Source organism: Pinus tabuliformis, chromosome 1_2 (genome assembly GCF_031772625.1).
Source record: "Pinus tabuliformis cultivar Carrire ecotype Pingquan chromosome 1_2, CPIR1, whole genome shotgun sequence".
Taxonomy (NCBI): Eukaryota; Viridiplantae; Streptophyta; class Pinopsida; order Pinales; family Pinaceae; genus Pinus; species Pinus tabuliformis.
This window is the reverse complement of record NC_142298.1, coordinates 107,544,627-107,567,238: the sequence shown is the minus strand read 5'-3', so window position 1 is coordinate 107,567,238 and position 22,612 is coordinate 107,544,627. Positions and strand designations below refer to the sequence as shown.

The 22,612-nt window shown below is 36.1% G+C and overlaps 1 long non-coding RNA gene across 1 annotated transcript; it reads right to left on the bottom strand.

Moving 5' to 3' along the window:
• Positions 1-4,088: 4,088 nt before the first annotated feature.
• LOC149204729 (uncharacterized) lies at positions 4,089-11,185 on the bottom strand. Its single transcript, XR_016251802.1, has 3 exons — positions 10,990-11,185; positions 8,373-8,489; positions 4,089-4,559 (listed from the first exon to the last, which is right to left on the bottom strand). It is a non-coding gene; the product is annotated as an uncharacterized LOC149204729 (long non-coding RNA).
• Between the last annotated feature and the right edge of the window lie 11,427 nt (positions 11,186-22,612).

Below are 22,612 nucleotides of genomic sequence, written 5' to 3'. Positions count from 1 at the left end.
TGATACATCACATGTGATGGTCACTAGGATGTGGTAAAGCCCCACCGGCTCAAATTGTTAGCCATCCTAAAACAGAAAATTTCAGTTAATTTTCCATTTTATTTTAATTCTCTATTGTATGATGTCGCTCAATGAGTTAGAAAAGCTAAGGACCCACACACAATCTTCAGTCATCATGCACTGGTCAAATTTATTATCATGCATGGACTCGCCTAGTATCAACTAACTCGAGAGAATGTTATAAATCCTACTCTGGCCCCACCTCGAGAAAACCGAGTAATAGAACAGCAAGGGCCTAGAACCTTAGGTCCAAGAAGGACACTTAAGAGGAAAAATTCCTCTGTACCCTTGAACCCTGCAAAACACAAACACTCTATGCAGGTGGAGTCCCAGCGACATACCCCAATTCAAACAAATGACGCCCGACAATCTCTCACACCACCTCCAAGTCTGTTGAATACCCCTTTGCACGAATATGAGGAAGAGGTGGCCAGGGTATTGGAAAACATGGGGATGTTTGGTGAGCGAAGAGAACAATCTAAGAATGTTGAAGGACAAAATTGTACCCCCAACCAATTTTCCTCTGCTGGCAGCGCTGGTTGTGATCAAACCCTACCATTTACTAATTTCTTAGAAGAATAGATGGAACCGATCCCTTTTGTGGAAAAACCCCTTGGATCCAAGGAGCATGAAGAAGAACCCATTAGAGAATAAAATCAGACAACAGATACTAGTCCAGTGGACCCCCCAGCTGAAGAAAATCCTGTAGATGAAACCTTGGAAGATGAAAATCAACCAGGCAATGCTATTTTTTCTAATTCCCTTGAGGATGAGGGCTACCTAGAAGAAAACTTGGATAACGATAACTACTGAGGAGACACCATTTTATTGGGGTCTCCTGAGAGAAAAAATCATGATGAAGATGAGCTAGAAGGTGAAGCTCCATCGGGAGACACAGTTCCAATTGAAATCCTCCCTGATGCTGACACAATATCACCCGACCATGAACCTAAGGAAAATGTAGTTGCACCACCACCAGTTGGAAGTCCCAGAATAAAGAAGTCCTACAAAGACAGGCTCAAAAAATGCTTAAAAAATATAGAAAACGGAAGTGAATAATTGGGTAGCTAAGACAGTGGTTAAAAGAGGCATCCATAGCCAGAAAATTGAAATTGGAAAAGGAGACCACAGGACACTACAAGAAAAAATGACATTAGTGAGGGGTGAAAAATGTCACCATAAACTCATTGGTGATGGTCAAAAGAATCTCTGTCAGCAAAAATTGAACGTCACCAAAGGTAGCGTTGTCAAAAGTATAGATGTTGTGGTGACATTCAAGGTCTGTCACCAATAATGATTTATAATGACGGATAGTGACTGTCACCATTTATTATGAGCAATGGTGATGAACTTTAGCCTCATTCACCAAAAGGTTGAACATCACCAAAGATGGCGTCACCAAAATTATAGTTGTTTTGGTGACATTCAAGGTATGTAATCATTATAAAGACAGATAGTGACCATCACCATTTCATATGAACAACAACAATTTATTGCGATGGACCTTTCATGGTCGTTACTATTGATGCATATATTTGGTGACATTCGTTGACCGTCACCATTTCATATTTTAATAAGGGTCAAAAAATGTCATGATAAGCTCATTGGTGACATTCAAGGTCCGTCACAAATAATTACTATAATGACAGATAGTGATCGTCACCATTTCATATCAAAAAAATGACTTATGGTGTTAGACCTTTCATGGCTGTCAGTATTGATACTTACTTATGGTGGCGTTCATTGGCTGTCACCATTTCATATTATTGTGAGGGTCGAAAATTGTCATTGTAAGCTCATTGGTGATGGTCAAAAGAGCCTCTTTCACTAAAAAATGAACATAATCATTCCATATCAATATCAGGGCACGATGGAATCGAACCACCAACCTCCTGCTTGTAAAGAAGGTGCTCTTCCATTGAGTTCTCACCCTTTAAAGAATTATAATTTAAAAAATTAGACCTTGAAATTTTATAAATTGTAAATTCTACAACTTTCAATAAATTATAAAACTTAGAAATGTCTTGGCAAATATTTTACTAAACAAACAAAATAACAATGAAGTTGCAAGTCACTACCTAATCGTTATGGTAGTTATGAAAAGTGGGTAGAGGAAAAAATAGTTACATATAGAAAAGTCAATCCATTCAATTGAATACTCAGTTAGAAGTGAAACTTTGAAAACATTTATAACCTATAAATGACCTATAACTATCAATTGCATCAAATGTTGTAAAGGAAACATCATAAATGAATAGTGTATGGAAGAAGAGCATTGATGAAGACAGATGCAATATGTCACAGTTTGAGTGAAAAAAAAAATCTAAATGTCTTTGCTACTGGGTAAATTTTTATAATTCAGACCTTTGACTTTCTTTTATAACGTAAAAGTTTACATACATACATACATACATATATATATATATCTATATATATATATATATATATATATATATATATATATATATATATATATATTTGAATGATATATAAACTTTTGTGCAAATGTAACGCGGATCTTCATGGACGACGAACCACTAGAAGGCAAATAAAATAAAAATAAAAATTCAATCAGAGACAATGACCAAGGAAACATGTGATTTAGAATTTCACAAGTCCACACTCAAAGCATGACAGAAACCAACCAATGAAAAAAATTGAAACTTATCACAGTAAGAATATCTCTTTTCAGCAATGGACACTTGACACCAAACAATAAGACAATAATTAATTCAGTTTAAGATAACAAAACATTGGAAATAAAATGTGTTGAATTATCTGCAAGTACAAAATGGATTTAATTTTGATGAAGCAAAAGAGTCGATACTAAATCACAAATAAAAATCACTCACGAAAGAATTTTTTGTATTACTTTTCCAAATTCTTGGTGAGCTTGAAGAGAACTAATTTTACAACACAACTTTTTTCAGCCGAGAAATAGGGAGACAGGGGAATACTTTGCATATCTATTATAGGAGAGGGCATATTGCTAGAATTAAACACCTTATCCTGCTAAGGTGTTCAAATGACTTAGCTTGGACATAAAGCAATAACTTCACCTTCATTCTTTAGTTTTTTTCTATTTATTTGAATTTGAATTGTGACATTCTTTATCTGACATGGAATCAGAATCATCGATGGTAATAAATTCATTGAACACGAACTTTGGAGGTCCCACTAACATCCGTTTTTCTGTTGCCATGCCCGAAAACCATCACGATCGTTGTCAACACTAGAATAATATATATGCATTCTTCTCAAGAACACATTCCTTATTAACCATTGTTACACGACAGAAACCAAAGAGACAACACAGCGTCAGTGTACGCAAAACTCCCTACTAAAATATAATCATAACTTAGCTAAGAAGTCAACAAGATATTATTAATTAATCAACTTTGTATCTAGAAATCTTGTTTCTTCATATTTAAAAAATAATGTATGTTTTACGACAATTATGTCTATTTATCCAGGGAATTATATCATAAGATATGTCATGCAGTAGCGATATATAGTACCTAAAGTAAAAAGACAAATTTGCTCAAGAAAAAAAATTAGAAAAGAGCTTTGAAAACTATATGTTTGTCATCAAAGCTTTAATTAGTTTCACAAAAAACTAGTTGGAGTTAACCAAAACCAATCAAAGGAAAAGAACATGACAATGGCCAAAGTTTTTATTCATACAAGTTACAACTAAACCTAGAGTCACTATTTCCATTGCAGATAACTGAAATTTGGGCAGTGGTCTAACAATTAGAGTTGATCAGCAGGGAAGACTCGTCAATACCATCATTTTTTTTCCACGGGTTTTCATGTCTCTGGATCCAGATCAGATAGCTTGCTATTCTCGGGTTCTACCTTTCAAGTACTAATTTCTAGCTCACCTTTTACAACACAATTGCACCATTCCATTTGATTTTGCTTTGTCAATAGAATTGGAAAGACCTTCCCATCCTCTGTTTTACATCAACCAATAAGCATCCATCAATGATATAAAGAATAACAAATACACAACAAAGGCCAAATTACTAGTGCAAAGAGCTCACCCCAAAAAAAATAACATCCACGTAGGATTTACAAAACATTTTCAAATCAAGCTCCGAGTAAACCAATCAAAATATTAATATCCTTTTAATCAATGTAATCTCTTACTTAAAATACAAGTGGCCTAGAATTGAATTTTATATCAACCATGTCTAGTAACTAACATCTGTTGACTCATGAGAAATACAGGCCATGCATATTGGATTATTGAAATAATTGATCCCATAAAGCTAAAAATCAAACAGATGACTTACAACTAAGAAATGAAAATGAATGACTTACAGCTAAGGCATGAGGTTTCTTTTAATCCCTATGGTTAGAAAACTCTTCTTTACGTCACAGATAATGAAATTTTTTTCTGGTACTGGGTGGAAGTGGTATTGTAACATTAACCTCTCATAGAGTCTGTGTCCATGAATACTTCTCAACATCTGCTCCATTACCAATATTTGGGGCTAGATAAGATACATGCAAAAACCAACGATAGGAAAATGAAATCTACATCCTTGTAAAGAAAGGGGAGGAGAAAAATAATATACAAATTGAAACAAATTGTTGGACAACTCCTTCCTGCAACATGATTATCTTGTCATGAATAATATAAAATGAAATCAGGAGAAACGTAATTTTAGCCACAATTTGACAATCGTTTCCTTTTGCATATTCTATGAGCGATTCATGAAATAAGTTATCTAAATCTTGTCAACATCAGGATTATAGTAGAACATAAAGAACCATTCCAATAGAAATATAATTCTAAACATAATTGTCTATACCATCCACTGGAAAATGAAATCTACATTCTTGTAAGAAAAGGGGAGGAAAAAAATAATACACAAATTGAAACATATTGTAGGACAACTCATTCCTGGAACACGATTATCTTGTCACGAACAATAAAAATTGAAATAAGGGGAAACGTACTTTTAGCCATGATTTGGAAAATGTTTCCTTTTCATATTCTATGAGAAATTGATGAAAATAGTGAGCTAAATCTTGTCAACATCAGGATTATAGTCAATCATAAATAGCTACTCTAACATAAATATAATCCTAAACATAAGTGTCTATACAAATAAGTATTTACTATTTATTGAGAAAATTGTATTTATGAAAATCTGGAAGTCAAATCTTTGAAATCACACAATTAATGGTACCACTGCCTTACAAATATATGTTGAGTATTTACTAAAATCCATTCAGGAATTTCTTCAAAGTTTAAACAATTAACATATAGCCTAAAAAATGTTAGAATTCAAAAGGAGATATCCCAAAGCTGTAGAGTATATATCTCACATTTATATATCCTAATTTCCAGATATTGAAATGACACTTTTTGGCATACTATTCGGAATTCAACCCAATCTGCTAGACGAAAAATATTGATGGTTGTTATTGTAATATAGAAGTTTTATACATGCATTTATTTAAATAGTTAGCTTACAATCTCAAACATATCTAAGGATGCACACAATACGTTGCACTTTTAGTGTTGGTGTGTGAACAATGTCATAACAATACTTCTAGCTATAGTACAAGAATTTCATGCTTGCCTCCGTTGTATGATATGGACATTTGTCCTTCAAATTGAGTTATGAGACACAAAAGCACTTTCACCCTTAAGATAAAATGTGGTTATAAATGCATGGTGAACTCTCTTAGCACAAATATGATCTTAGTATGGTATTGGATTCTCAGAGTAGTGCCAAGTTTAAGGGTTCCAAAGATTTTAGATTTTAACTATACGATATGGTGCAGGCTAGGCTTCATGATAACATATTCTTCAAGATTTTTCATGTTGGAAACCTCCAAATTTGTTTCCAGGAAAGCTCAAGTTAAATGGAATAATGAGTCTGGTTGAGGAAGCAATTACTAGTGCCTTGATTTGTTGGGTTAATGGGTCTAGGGATTATTGAGGGAAACATAGAGGTTGTTATTGGTAACCCTAGAAAAATTCCAACTTTTCCTTTAAGCCTTGAGGATGTGGTTGAACCACTTCCCCATAAAACTCAAACAATGTTGTATAGTGGTTCCAACCTCATGGGATTTTTATGAACAAAGTAGAAATTAGATACCATTCGAAATTCAGCAGACTTAATAGCTTTCAGGATTTCAGGAATGATAGGATCGCATGTTTCCATTGGATTATGTCATGTATGAGGGTATGGAACTAGAATTTAATCAAAAGAACCAAACCCTCAATGTACCTTTACGTTTGTAACTTTGTAGCATTGATTGTTGAATTCCTCTATCATGACCCTAGTAAAAAAAATGTAACCTTCACTCAAGTTGGGCATCATCATGGACGTGTGATTCTAGTTTCATTGTGTTTGAGCCTAAGGTAGCCCCAAGCTTAAACATGACCCTTTTCTAGTTGTAAATGAACCTTTAGCATAATCTATTTTGGAGAAAGCAATCCTAAAGTTATGTCCCTCTGGATCCACATCCCCATCCTTTAAAGGCCCTTATCGATATTCTTCTTCTATTTGGGAGATAAAACCCTCTCATGCTAGTAAGGTGATTGAACCACATTAAAAGTGATGCTAGATGCAAACCTGCATCTGGCCTATCCACTTTGTCGCTCCCTCCTATTGACACATATCTTGGACTCAACATTGACTTGGAAAATCCAAGGACCACGAGTGTGACTTAGACTTGGGAATAACTCATGAAAGATTCAACATAAAAATCAACAAATGAAAAAATACTCACAATATACTCAAATTTAAAATATGTAAAACAATTCATTCAACAATAAATCCACATTGTATCTCTCGTCATGGAACTCATTGTTAGAGAAGTACTGGATGGAGAGGATATACTGGAGAAAATCAACATAAATATCCCATTTATTCTCCTCACTAGAAGTGTGTCACAAAAGTAGGATATTGGGTCAGTTATGGAAGCTTTTGTTGCTTATTTTGTTGGTGAGATTGTTAGTTCCTCCAGCAATGGTGCTGACAATCATTATGACCAGTTGGATTAGATGATGTTCTATTGGAGAATGTGAAGGGTGGAGAGATGAGGAGTGTGAGATCTTTGTTGCTTATTTTGTTGGTGAGATTGTTAGTTCCTCCAGCAATGGTGCTGACAATTATTATGATTAGTGGGAAGGGGGATTAGATGATGTTTTGTTGGAGAATGTTAAGGTTGGAGAGATCAGGAGTGCCAAATCTCAGAACTTTTCAAATTAGCTCAATTTTTGTAATTTTAATATTTTTCTTTTATGATTATATAAAATTTTATAATGATGGTTTATGGATTTCTGATGATATACATAATGTAATTTTAATGTTTTTCTTTTATGATTATATGAATTTTTATAATGATGGTTTATGGATTCCGATGATATACATAATGTAATTTTAATGTTTTTCTTTTATGATTATATGAATTTTTATAATGAAGGTTTATGGATTTATGATGATATACATAATGTAATTTTAAATTTTTTCTTTTATGATTATATGAATTTTTATAATGATGATTTATGGATTTCTGATGATATACAGAATCTAGTGTTTGGTGTTTAAAAACTAATTAGATCTCATTTAAAGATTCAGTTCGTTCTAAAAATACCTAAATTTTTAATAATTTTGTAGAGAGATAATTAGACATAAATACTGCACACCAAAAAAACCTAAATTTGGAACCTCTACCACACCCACGCACAACCCTCCCTGCAATCCCTACATGCATCCATGATTCGTATAACATTTGGACGTAGTAAATTAACAAATTTTGACCATAGCATTTAAACAAATTTTCACGCAAATCTTGAAGTGAACAATGATATACTTGAAAATTGGACAAGCGTAGCGCATTTTAGCCAGAATTAATCATATATCAATCAACTCAGACTAGCCATTAATACCACCCTGTGCACTAGAGTCATCTTTTGTGTGTTGTGTATTTTATCCTATACCATGTTTTATATATTATAGACTATAGCCATTATGTCTTATATGACTCAGTATCAATACAATCACTCTTGATCACCCTTTTTCACTTGTTCCTTGTTCTACTTGTGATTGCTTTCGTAACTAAACAGAGCAACCCATATACCCGTTGAGCTAGAAATACTGTCAGATGAGAAGAAGCTGCTTGTACATGTAAAAGAAGAACAAGGAACTTAAGATGTTTGTATTTAGTCCATTAAGACCTCATTGGCATTACAAACCAGTAGAAGAGAAAAACTGAAGAAAATTAATGAAATGTGATACGGGTTTTTCAGACATACAGAATTGAGATAGAAAGTATCACGCTACCTTGCTTCTGCAGGGGATCTCCAATCGAAGGCTTTAGTTACAGTCAGAGCCGCCAGAGCCTCAATACTGACCTGGTTGGCTCCCTCCGCCATCAGTTCAATTGCAACGAAATACCCACTGACAAAAGCCACATAAAAAATCTAAGGAAAGGTTCATGGAAGATACCATAGAAGAACTCTAACCTTTCACATTGGAATTCTAAAAGTGTGCACCAATGTTGATGAAAGATGACTAGTTGGGTTACAATTATAGGGATCATATAGAACTACATTGGGAGGAAAATTTACAGAAAGGAAGCAGAATAGAGGGAATACTTACCAGTATTCAAAATTTAGTGTTGAACAGAAACCACAAGTCATGGAGGAGTGGATGGGTCAAAGTTTTGAATAGAATCCACAAGCTAGGGAGGAGTTGATGTGTGGGAGTATTGAACACAATCCCCAAATCAAGGAGGAGTGGAACAGTGGGAGTTTTGAACAGAAACCACAAATCAAGGAGTGGATAGGTGAGAGTTTTCCTTTTACCTAGACATATGGTTCAATAAATCTTGATGAGGAAGTTATTGAGAAACCTAACCTGAATTACATTACGTACTAGAATAGTGATTTAGATACAAAAGACAACCATGATTACTACTATACAGGAAGGCACTTGCCTTCTATTCTAGGTTGTGCAAGATCCTTAAATGCAGTTGGTCCACATGTGCCATCTTGGCCAAAGGACGATGAAGCAGTGACATCCAAAGCAGTATCACAGTACCAAGATCTGGCATCAATAGAAGCTACTCCTAATGATGGTATTTTATTAGTACCTTTTCTAAAGTACCAGAGGATTGCATTGGCTCAGATGGTTCTACAAGGGACAACGAACATACACTGTGCTGGTGGTATTCTTGCAGATGATCAGGGGCTTGGGAAGACTGTCTCAGTGATTGCTTTAACTTTGAAGGAGAGGCCTCCGAACAGATCTCTTCGGGAAGATTCAAATCAAGTAAAGGTTGAAACATCTGCTGTAAATATAGATGAAGATGATGTACTGAAAAGGACCTACTAACCAAGACGGAGTTGGTGCCTTAGGTTGGCCTGTTGTCTGGGGTCCAAATCAAGGACAAAGGTTGTCAAAAGATTTTTCTTCAAAAGGGACAGTGTGAAGATGCCTGGAAACTGATGAAATCTTAGAGAATAGAGTGGGAGAAATTACTCATATCCTTATCTAGCAGCTGAATCAATGGAAGCTCATACTGGCACCTTTGAGTATCTTTAGAAGTTTGGCAGCCGGAAAAAGGGTGCATGGAACTTTGAAGTAGTTCCTTGTATCAACCCCGATAAGCAAGAAAAGAGAGTTTCCATAGACCCTGTTCTTGGCATCTTTATCTTATATATATAAATGTCTAAATCATGGACTTGGTAATTTGATGCATTTGTAGTAGTCATTCAGCAAGGAAGGATATGGTTGTTCTTTTGTAATAATGTCATGATGACTTTTCTGAAACTGACCTGAAGGTTCCTAGAAGTTTGTTGTTACCATTGCTATGTCATAAGTATCATTTCCCGTAAGGGAAGCTCATCATTCAAGGAAAAATGATCACCTGAAGCAAGGTTTTAGAGGGAGCTTTCAAAACTTTGATGACTTTTCTTGCCTAATGATTTCTCATGTCAACTGAATATGATAACTCCGGTGATGGCTTAAAGGTTGTATATGATGACCCTATTCTTTATTAATGTAAGAAAAGGTGGAAATTAAGATGGATGACCTAGTCGTAATGCACTTAAAGGTTTGATGAAATGTAGAAGTTGTTGATCCCTGGTGCTCAAGGGGAAGCTAAAAGTTATGTGCAGTCATCATTTCCCAGGACCGGCGACGACTCAGTGACCTTAGGCAACGATCTCCCGAGTGCCTCTAGGATTGTTTCCTCACGTTCTGAGGTAATTGACCATGGAGATGCCAGGTCCGTGAATGCTTTTCGCTACGAATATTTTTTTATCTGCGATTTATTCAAAAGTTCAGGTGTCTCCTGCGACTTCTTATTGAATTGATCTTACAAAGGAGGAATTATGTTTGGGTTGCCAAAGTTGATGTCAAGTTCATTAGATCAAGGCTTGTCTTTCTTTCCAAGTGATTCTGCAACTTGCTCGCCAATATCTAGATTTACACAATTTACTAAAATGGAATTGAAATCTTATTGATAATTTCCATAGAATTCACCAAAACCAATGCAGTAAGGGTTAGCAGGATAGAAAATCCCCGAACAGCCAAAAGGGTTGATTTCAAATCTCATTGGGTAATGTTACCAGTAGAGCGTCGATGGTCAATCTGTAAAATTTCATAATTTCTTTAAGACATCACAGGTAACGCAGTAAGGATTTGCAGGGTAGAAAATTGGCAAACATCCAGACATTTTCTTTCAAATCGCATTGGGTTTTGTTAAATAACATAATTTTCATTTAACATTCTGGCATTCACCACATACTCTTTGTTCGAGACAAACGTTCAGAATCTAAGAGGAATTAAATAGATCTATGCAGAAATTTTGAAGGACGCATGTCATCTGGATTTAGCAATGAGAAAAGGTATTAGAAAAACTGTGGGAAGAGGCAAGAGATATGAATATATTTACTTGGTCAAGTAAAGTCTGGGTGACCTGAAGCTTTGAAGAAATCCGAGGATGCTCGAGCCTTCCATCTTTCGCTTCTTCGAATGGTCTTTCCTTCCGCAAACCCTTGAACTGGGTTCAAATCGAGTATTTTCAGTGCGTAAAACTATCAGCAGTAAAGAACAGGGATTCGAGGACCTATTCTCTACTATACACTGAATGCTACTCTAATTCAAACATAATAAACTAACTAGCATTTGCACCTTATGTTGCAAAGGAAACCTCCTAAGGCATAGAGTGGGGAAGAATAGCTACATGTGAATGGGCATGTTAAAATGGGTATTTTGTTATGGTCAACCTAATGCATTCATTAATTAGATGACAACGAAAAAGTTTCAGGCCGAGGCTGAACCATCAAAAATCTTTCTACAATACTGAAATTGCCTAAACGATTCCTCAATTAATGGAAATAACCGTTTCCCTCCTCAGATACATAAAATACATTGTAGGAGACAGATTTTTCAAGTAACTTAATATAACTAGCAATTGCCCCAAAAAGTGCAAAGAGAGGCCGATTACAGACAAGTTTTTTTATGTAGAAAGTGTTGAGAATGGAGGATCTCGGATTAGACTTTAGTTGGACTCTATTGGTTTGGGAGATGTATCATGTGTTACCATTTGTGCATATTATGGGCATAAAGTTTGTTATGATGATGGAGATTATTTTCAACCAGTGGTGGGTTGGAAACAACTTTTGCGAATGCCTTGGGTAAGATTCCATCTTCTAGATAATGGAAATTCCAGTGTCCATTTAGTCTATACTAGAGTGCAATGATTGTTGGCAAAGCTAAAGAAACTTTCATCAATGTATAGAGCCAACGTAACTCATAGTCATCACTTTCTATCCATACAGGGCTATGATTATAGGTACCAGCCATTTGAGCACGTAGCCGGTGTATTTGCTAAATAGGGATCATGTTATCCTCGTGGAGTTATTGGTTGTGCTTATAAAATATCAAGTAGGATTTAGCATCGACTATCTGGCTAAATGGAATTTTTGATAAGTGCTGGACAATTTTATCTATTGTGTAATCATCCAAAACATAGAGGCTAACCCAAGTGGATGCTTGAGTGGAAATTGTGTGGCCCTTGCATTATCTAGGTCCTATAGAAGCAAATAACAAAAATAGCATCAAGTACAATCCATCTCTAAACCGTAAAAACATCAACAAACAGGGTAGTACAATCCATCTCTAAACTGAAAAAACATCATCAAACAGGGTCCAGATGACCGTTAGCATAAAAAAAAAATCATGTTACAACAAATACCTACATATAATCAAAATCATTATATATATTAGGATCTCCATCATCAGTATCACCCTCTAAGCATTAAAATAAGATAGAAAAAAAGGTAGCATCTCAAGTCAAGATTTTGTTTTAGTGATGGGTACATTTTTAGTAGGGTTTTGAGAGAAGAGTTCATCAACCAATGTCACTAACACTAGTACATAGAGATCTTAGTGGTCTTGATTAATTACTAGTTCATACCCTCTTACATAACAAAATCCAATGGAAATGTCACAATCCCCACAATCTTGAAATCTTGAAAAAGGTTGTCAAATCTACTAAATTTTGAGTGAGATCTAAAATTTTACTTTCTCCATATGAAATTCAATGAGGTCAGAACTACTCTCAAACATCCAAAGTCATTTCATGGTAATGTTATGAATTGCATAAGCAATACTAAAGCCATAGGCTTGAATATTAGACTACCCCACTCAAAAATTCTTGTTTTTTTCTAAAAAATAATTACGTTTGGAACATCTTTAATCAAATTGTGTAGAATTGGCCAGTTTGGTACCTAACCAGCCAGTGCAATACCAAACTAGCCATTTCCGGTTCCAGACCTCGAACCAGACCCGTTTGGGTGTCAAAAAGATCAAGCCAGCTGATTTCACCAGTTCCAGTCTGGTTCCAATAACACTGGTTCTATGTTATTCAAGATTTTTGAGCAATACCCTGTAGTTATCATGCATGCATATTTATGGTAACTACTATACTTTTTCTTACCTTTGTCATTTCCCTGATTTAAAGGCTGCTCTGAGTTACTAATAGAGACAGTTCTAAAAGATAAGGCTTTGAGAACCTTGCTTTAGTTGGTGGAGGCTTAGTACATTTTCTTCTGAAGCTTTGGCCTCAAACTCGAGAGCTACTTGTAAAGCATTCTCCAAAGCATTTATACTAAGCAGGTCCATTTTTCTTTGGATATTTTGGTTGAGAGTCCTCTGAGAAGTGACTCGAGGAACTTCCATGTTCATCACCATGGACTTGAAGCCATCAAAAATATTGTTTGATGCCTTTGACCAGGTACTTTCCTTACGTGAATCCATTGCTTCATGATTTCCTCTACTTTCCCCTTCAGGTATAACCTATCTTGCATTTCTTGCTTGAAGCATATCAAAGTTTGTGTAGGAGGTGAATTTGAGTTGACTAAGTCTCGTACAAGAGCCCACCGCCATGTTAAGGGTTGGTCGCTCCATACTGACTTCTTTTAGCATCAACTTCTGTGCATCATTCAGTTGTTATAATTGAAAGAAGGCTTCTCGTACAAGAGCCCACCACCATGTTAAGGGTTGGTCGCTCCATACGGACTTCTATTAGCATCAACTTCTGTGCATCATCCAGTTGTTACATTTGAAATAAGGCTTCTAGGCTTTGCAGTGAAGCATCCAACACTTATATTTTAGGATTGAAAGCTTGATATATAGTTCATATATTAGTGATTTTATTGTCCCATAATACCATAAGACTGAAAGATTCATATCTGGTTTGAATTTCGATGATAGCGCTGGCCTCACATTCTGCTGGACTCCACATTTTCTGAAAGGCCGGCAACATATTTTGCATTTTAGATGCAATTGTTGGTTTTCAAATATGTCTTATACATTATTTTTATTGGACTTCATGCCTACAGAGATATTTACTCTTGGTTACTTCCCGAGCCATGATAGAGAAAAGGAGCCCAAACACTTGTGAGGCTTCTTCCTCTGCATAGGTGGTGTGTTACAATGGGTGCTCTTTTTGGTGGACATTTGAGTAACGGTCTTCCACCAATATAAGATTCTAGTATGCAAGTATAATTTGAACATAGAATTGCCTACATGAACTTAGACCTAAACATTGCCAGAGAATAGAGACTTCAAAGCTAGTTCTTCAAGCGCATGTAATATAGATTCATTTAGAAAAAGGATGCGTGAAGACAATTATAATGTTGATGACAAACTTTGATCACCATATTGAGGAACTAACATTGTGCCCGAGCCCTACTGGCTTGAGAGTTTTGACAGGGTTTGTGTCTGACTAATATAGTCAATGAAGGTGAGTGTTGAATAGGTTCTGATTGGACCACAAAACCATGATGAGTCTCAATGATTCCTTAGAAAGGCATCAACCAAAACAATGCAGGAATTACACAAGCCTTTCTGGATGCTCTCTAAAGAAACATGAAACTTCTCATTGTGTTCAACAATGTTTCTATTGAAGGTCAAGTTGGCTCATGTAAAGCAAGGGAATTTTTGCATCTTCAACAACTTCACATTGTCAAAGATAGCCGTATTCTCTTGTCCAATGTAAGAAGAAAAAGAACACTTACAATGCAATATATTCATAAAAACATACTAAGAAATTATAGTTATCAAGACAGAATTTGAATTCAAATGTGGATACCATACAATATAGAAAACATTTGGCCCACAAAACTACAGTTCATAAAATTCAGGAGTATACATATTATTAAAGCAAAAACATGCACTTCAAATTTATTGAAAAAAAATAGGTATGTGGATAGTCCACACTAATTTTATAAAAAAATTTAATGATTGGATAACATAAACCCCTATAAAAATGCTCAAAGGTCCGTTGAGCCTTCTCATGCAATCCCTTCAAGAAATGTATTTCCTTATCATACACTATAAACTGTACGAAACCCAGCAAAAACTAGAGTAGCAGGTCTTCTCTAAAGAACATTAGATTTATTATTGAGATTATTACAAGTTTGATTTTAAAAAGTTGATAGCCATCACACTATTTTCTTGTGCTTGGTGGGCGTATGTATTTGTTTGTGTGTGTTGTGATTCTACTTTTGATAATGCAGGTCATGTAACCTATTCTAGGTGTTCTGGAAGTAAGAAGGATATGCACAGACATTAGGTACACCCTTTCAAGTTGAAAATTAAAAATTAAATAAGCACATAGCAAATAGAGAATATATGACTAAATACCTAGTGGAAGCTACTTATTTAGTATGTTGGCTTGGTTGGCATGCTTCATTTGATTGTAACTTTGTTTATGAAGGTCTAAGCAGGTCTTTAAGGTGCGCAATAGTGTCCCAACTACAAACACAATCTCCTCGAGACTTCACACATGAACAAAATAGACAAACCTCTCTAGGCATCAGCAGCAGCATAGTAACCTGAAATCTCCCATGGCTAGCTCCTAAACGAGGGAGTAGTGACAGGAATTGGCAGGGCAGGAAGAAGAAATGGGCAAATAACATATTCATTGGTGGCTTGAAAGTTAAAATGCATTTTCTTAAGAATTCTTTAGGGTTTCTTGGGAAGATGATTTTTTTGGGTTAAAATTGGATTTGGTTTGTTTCAGTTTTGGACAAACAATAGATTGACTATACGAATCCCAACTGTACCGAATTACGCTGAATGTCAGAATCCTGTGCTTTCTGCCGCCTTGCTACCAATTCAATCAAAGCATTTTCTTTTACAGACCTTGTCGATTTCATAGAAGAGCGCATCCATGAAGATGGAGGCCCTGTTTCTTTCCGTTGTTGATTTCTAATCTCGTTTTGGCGAGCCCTTTTACGCATTAAATAATTATCCCTTGCTTCTGCTCGCTCTACCAAAATCAACTCTCGGTCCAGTTCAAACATTTTCCCAAGCTGCTCCCTATCTTCATCATCTTTGAATAAATCACTTCCTATGGATAATTCGCTATCGGAATCATCACGACGACCCCTGTCATCATCATTCTTGTCTCCAGAATCAAATTCTTTTTCAGGGGCATTCTTAACCCAGAAGACTTCCTATTTGTTGTCCCAGCATCATCTAAATCATCGTCATCAATGTATTTCGAGTCACTGCCATCATCTGAATCAGAATCTTCCAATCTCCCTTTCGCAGGATTTCGGTTTTGCTTTCCATCATTGGTAGATGTTCGACCAGCTGCTTCTAGCAGCAAATGCTCCAGTTCAGCCACAACTTTTTTTTCCCCTCTAAACACCCACGCCGATTGAATAGTCCTTCGTTCCCTGGCTAGAGCAGAGACTGCAAATACCACTCCTCAATAGATCTTCAAAACCTAAAACCTACTGTCCATCAAACAGATTAAAATTGTGAGAGGCAAACGACACCATGGAGCTTAATAAATGTACATCATCGAAATTACGTTTTGTAATACATGGTCCTTACAATGAAATGAACATTACTATCTCAATTAGTTCAAAAGAACCCTTAGACCTGTAAAGAAAGCACATTGAACATAGAGATGGAAAATTTCAAAAATATTTCTGAGCCAAATTCTTCATATAACTGAAACATTTGAGAAGTACACATATCACAAACCAAGTATGCACAGAAGCGTGAGAATATAACAAACCCTAACTATACAATTAATACTGACCAAAAGTCATAGAATAATAAATAGCACATGAAATTCAAACCAAGTAAAATCAAAGTCCTACCAGAAATCTGAATATTGCCCTTAAGAAAATTTTATATTCACAATGAAAAAAAGGGCGTCACAGAACAGGCAACGAAACTCTAAATGACCAACTCAAATTTATACTAATGTAAGTACAAACATTGACGAAACTGTGCAGATGTAAGCTACTGAAAGAATGAAAAGACACCAGATTTCTAATGGAGATGAGAAACAGATACAAAACAATTAATGACTGAAAAAACTGAACTTTCTACAAGAAAAGAGTTAATGAACATTGTCACAAAAACTGAGTTCGAGTAAATAAATGGAATTTTATCTTATTTTCTGAAACGATAACTACCTAAATCCAAAACATCACCGAATACACAGACATTATTTTCAAAAAAAGAAAAAAATAGATCTCTCAACAGAAGCTGAAACTCTCCGGATTCCATCGAAAATAACTGGAAAGTGGTGAAGAACGTCTAAACGAGCAGCACGAAAATACACATAACATCATATATTAACATATACCTAGCCGACCAGCTGACCTCAGATGAAACAAGGCCGAAGACCGAACACCTGAACTTGTAAACAGACCAAATCTGTCTCATGAAGCCCTAGCTTGAATACCTCTAGAGGAAACATCCCCGATCAATAACTCTGAAGAAAGAGAGGCCATTGGGTTCGAAGACAAAAGCACAGTGTGAGGATCAACGATCAAACTTTGTTCAATTGTCTAACACCACAAATCCACGGTGAACAATAGGACACGGCATTGGCTGGGGCAATTCATTTCAAAGGGAAACGCCTTACGACGTAATTAGCTAAAGGTATAGTAGCTAAACAAGGGAGATTGTGGAATCCATAAGAAATTCATAATATGCAAGCAATTGAAGGGCTATCTTTGTAAAAAAATAAAAAACAACCATGCAGAAACAAATTGAACCATTAGACATCCTGCTCACAAACTCAAACTAAACAATTTTTAGACCCGTGCCTTCTGTTAGTGGATATCACAATGAGACTTTTCAGAACATTAGATACCTCAGTGTCAGACAAGGGATGAACAAAGAGGAATCCCAGATAAAATGGAGACTTCTGACTTATTTTAAGTTTGATACATTATAGGTGCTAAATGCTTTTTCTAACCCTAGCGTCGCTTCTAATCCTAAAAGAATTCCACAATGTTCTGATTTTTATTGAGAGCTGAGAAAGTGTTAAAACATGGGTACAAACTCATAACGTTAAAGAGGAGTATACTGTGAATATAAGATTTATCCCACGTGTCTACCTAGTCCTCTCAGCAAATCTAAAATAGAATTAATTTTCACTACCTATTTTGAATGTCAGACTCCCTCCGCCCAAGTCGAGGTGTGTCCACAGTCAGTGCAATTGCCTTAAAACCAACCCTCTCCGCTCTTCTAACAAGTTGTGCAACAAAATTCCTATTCTTGTAAACCTACCAGCAATGATATCTAAATTTTAACACCACTCATACATCCACATTTAGTAAACCCAACGCAATATAACTGATCTTACCATTGGTTTAGGAGCCTATAATGCAATTGGATGGATATGAACTCAATTACATCTCAGAAAACATGGGAATACAATCATATCCATGTCAAGATCTCCATTTCATGTCACAAAAGTTCCTTGTTGTTGATCTCCATTGTCTGAGACACTTCCATCTGAGCTCTCATCAATTTTTTTAAGGCAAAGCCATCCAACTCTACCCGAACTGGAAGAACAGTCTCCATTGTCGTCTAACTGAATATTCCTAGTATTAGGCCCATCATTTTTTTAATTTAAATTTTAAATTTTAATAACTTTTTATATAATTTTTGAAGATCACATATCCTAATAAGCATTTTTCAAAGTGATGAATAATTTTTAATTTTGATTGATTAGTTTTTAAAAAAATTCTTTGAGTCAAAAGTTTTCTTTCAAACACATGCTCCAGATAATTCCCTTCAATATTGTCGAATCATCTTGTCATGTGTCATAGAATCCTTAAAATATTTAACATTTTAGATGATAAAAAATTAAAGAGACAGGCACATGCTTTTTCTTTTGAACTTCAAGAGAGCAAACCCTCATTGATTTAAATACTTTTGAATACCTCATTGATTTAAATACTTTTGAATATAAACTTGATTACAGAGACTTTTTCTTTTGAACTTCAAACCCTGATTGATTTAAATACTCTTGAATATAAACTTGATTAGAAATAAAGAGATAGACTAATGGCTTTGTCTTTTGAACTTCAAGAAAGCAAAGCTTTATTGATTTAAATACTCTTGAATATAAACTTGAACTTGTAGTAAGTGGTTGAATCCATGTTAGCCCAAATTTCATTATGTTGGAATCTGTGAGAACTTGTAGGAAGCAGTTGAATCCATGATATCCCCAAATTGCATTGCCATGGAATCTGTGTGTCAGAAATATGATTTAAATGTTTGTAAGCGTAAGAGAACAATTAATTAAATGCACTAAACTTCTGAACAAATTAATTTATTGTTAGAACTCTTTCACTATTAGAATCCACTTTACAGTGCATGAAGTTGGTGTAGTAGTGTCACCTTCAATTCCTGTACCTTAGATTCTATCAGCAAGGCCTCTCTTTTTCTTTTACCCCTCTTCGCCTTCAATGACGATTGGGTGCTCTCTCTGTTCAAGACCTTTCAGGCCAGCTCTTCGAAGCTTTTTAGTTTACAATAAAAAGGTTCAAAGTGATTGTTATAGTTTATAGATCCACCTTACAATAGTAAGCCCTTGCATCCATACATAGAACCCTGCGAACGAAGGAAGAAAACACTTATTTAATATGAGCTAGTTCTTCGTCCTCAGTAGATTCTTTGTAAACTGCAATGTTGGTATAGGATCTTGTTGAGGGGCCCGAAGTCGGGTCAACAACAAGGGGGATACCCACCCGGTCCGGAACCTAGTTGGCGGCTCCTTGCCCGTTTGGAGTAGCGGGTCCGACTGGGGGTAATGGGACCAGTTTCCCAATGTGATGGGTGTGTGTGTGTGCGTAGAGTCTGATGATATTAATCTAGAGGTTTTTCTAAACTAGTCTTGATTTTAACTGTTAAACTAACTCTATGCTAATGTAATCTAATGAAGAGAAATACATCTGATCTATGCTAACCCGGGGTGTTTTTCTTTTGTTTATGCGATCTAGAAAGATTTCTAATAGCAGCTGGTAATAAAGATCATTCAACTGATATCAGAATATAAGCCAATAAAGATAAACTGTTCTGCATAAGAAGTTAGGCAGAGTAGTTGTGAAAAGCATATCGCATAATCAGTTTTCTATATGTTAAGCATGATTAAATGATCCCACCGTATAGAAGTGCCAAATGGTAATGCAGACATTCATACAATAACATATAAAGAACTCAGCTACATATCACTTTAGGGATACTAACAGAATCTAGTCAAGAGATAAAAGTACCATTTATGACTGATTTCACCAATAAACTTCAAGTAATAATGATTTATTTCTACTTGTTCTAACATCTGCTAAGAGTACAGAAGTGCAACATCAGTAACAGATATTAAAATGCAAACATAAATAAATCTTGATCCATCTATTCATCAAAAACCTCCTTTGAGGGTGCAGAAGTGCATGTTCTGAGGATAAGTTTTTTGACAGATTTCCGGACCCTTCTCCAAATGCCATGAGAAGGGTTAAATACTACTAGCTAATTGATATTAATTACACGAATCTAGGGAATCGGCTTCAAATGACCGCCCTTTACTAAAAGCAAATTTATTTCTAAAACTTTAAATCTAATTTCTGACCGTTTCTGTATATTCTCTTTAGTGCTGTCAACAGCGCAACGTTTTCCTGGGAAGAGTCGGCTGACTGCCTTCTTCTTTTGCTCGGGAGATAAAAGTGGAAATAACAAGAGCTGACACTTTCTTCTGACAGACCAGAAGATATTTTCGAGAACCTTTCTCTAGCTGGGTGTATTCGCCGCATGTATACTTAGCACAACCCAGGTTCTTCTCGAACTGATTTTGCTGTTGCTGTTTTGGTTTCCGGTTGTGCGAATGACTGAGTGGGTTAGGAGTCGCGCTGTATGGACAACCCTCTGTTTTGAGAATTGTTTCCGCTCTTTGTTCCAGGCTTTTCTGGAGCGTCCTCCTTCTCTTGCGTTTCTCTTTTTTCTTTACCCAGTCTGAGCCTCAAGATCTTTTGTGAACACACTGCTTTTGTGTGCCTTTGACTCCGAGTCCTGGATAGTCTAATTTCATCAGTGCCGGTTGTCTGATAGTCTGGAATCCGCGGTCCTGCTGCATGCGGCATTCATTTGCGGAGGCATCTTCTCTCTGTTGTTTGATTGGCGCTTTCCCCTTTCTCTCAGATGTTTCCTGCATATAGATTTATATCAGTTGCGTGTCTTGCAGTCTACGCAAAGAAGAAGGGAAATGAAAAGATTGACATGAAAGCATTAAACTCTAATGAATGCGTAATCCTGACATGCATCATGACTTGACTTTTCAATAAATGCGATGCAATCATTCCTTGATACTCAAGTATGAGGTCATTAAATTCCTTCAAGGCGCGCACTTAATCCTGGGCTTGTCATGTGGTAAGACTTTTCAGATCGCAGATCACAAATCGCTGCCATCACAGATCGCAAATCGCTGCCATCGCAGATCGCAAATCGCAGATATCGCAAATTTTGTTTAATGGTTATGTCGTATAGCGTGATGCTTGCGATTGGCGATTTCGCATATCGGCGGTCGGCATTTTTCGAAGGTCTTCTTTTAAAGGGGTGCGTGTGATGTATGCGACGCGATGAACTTCGCATCGCTCATTCGCGGTCTTGCTTTTCGCGCTCGAGCCATGCTTCGGCCTTTCTTTGCGATGCGATTTAAGCCTTAGGGAGAGAAATATAAAAACTTTAGAAAAATATTTTTTTTGGGATTTTTTGTTCAGGGTCCCCTCTTTGCTTGACGTGATTGCTAATGTCAAGTGAAGAAGGGGGGTTGTTGGTGACCACAACAATGGCGATTCACTGTGAAGAACCAGTTATCTCTGCTTGTTCTATTGCATTTTCACTTCCAAAACAGAAAAGTTTTCTTACGCCTAAATTTTGTTATGGACAGATAGAGTATTACCCCTTATCCTGTCAATGATGTTTCGTCACAACTTTTTATTTCATTCCAATTGTTTGCTTCCTCTGGGCTATTTCTTGTATTTACACCTAGACATTACTCAGTCTTTTCAAAGACAAAATAAGGTCTTCTCTGCGTACTGGCTTTGTAAAGTATGCTCATTTTTCGTAGGTAGAGCCTCTGCTGCCCGCAAGCGTCCATAGCCTCGACAGGGTTACCATATTATCCAGCAATGATCCTTTTTCCTGCTTGAGGTTATTTACAACATTCCAGAGAAAAACCCTTTTGGCACTTTTTCTTTCCTTTTTAATTTTTTTTTTTATTCTCTAAAGAACAATGTCTTGGTTTGGTGGCCAAATTATGACACAGTCAGTCACTTGATTTACACTTTTGCTGAACAAGCTGGCTCGCGATGAGACCCCTTGTCTTTTGATTGCAACAATCTTGAGTCGTTGCCCTGTTTTGATAGACAGTAGTGGCAAAGTCAGCAAGTTATAATATCTGTGATCATGATAAGCTGGCTCGTGATGAGACCTCTTATTCTTTGAGATATAGTGTTTTCTTGGATTGTTTCTCTGGATGCTGCGATTTTCCTTAACAGGGAGGAAGTCATTGTTTTTCCTTAAGAAAGCTCTGCACGACAATAATAGAGTTCAAGAACAGCAGTTTTGCAGAGAATACTTATTTTGCTATTGATGATACTTTTCATTGCGTTGGCATAGAACAATTTTTTGCCAAAAGTTACCTTCATCCCAGATTTCTTTGTAAAGTTGAAACTAACATCACATTCAGGCTAAAG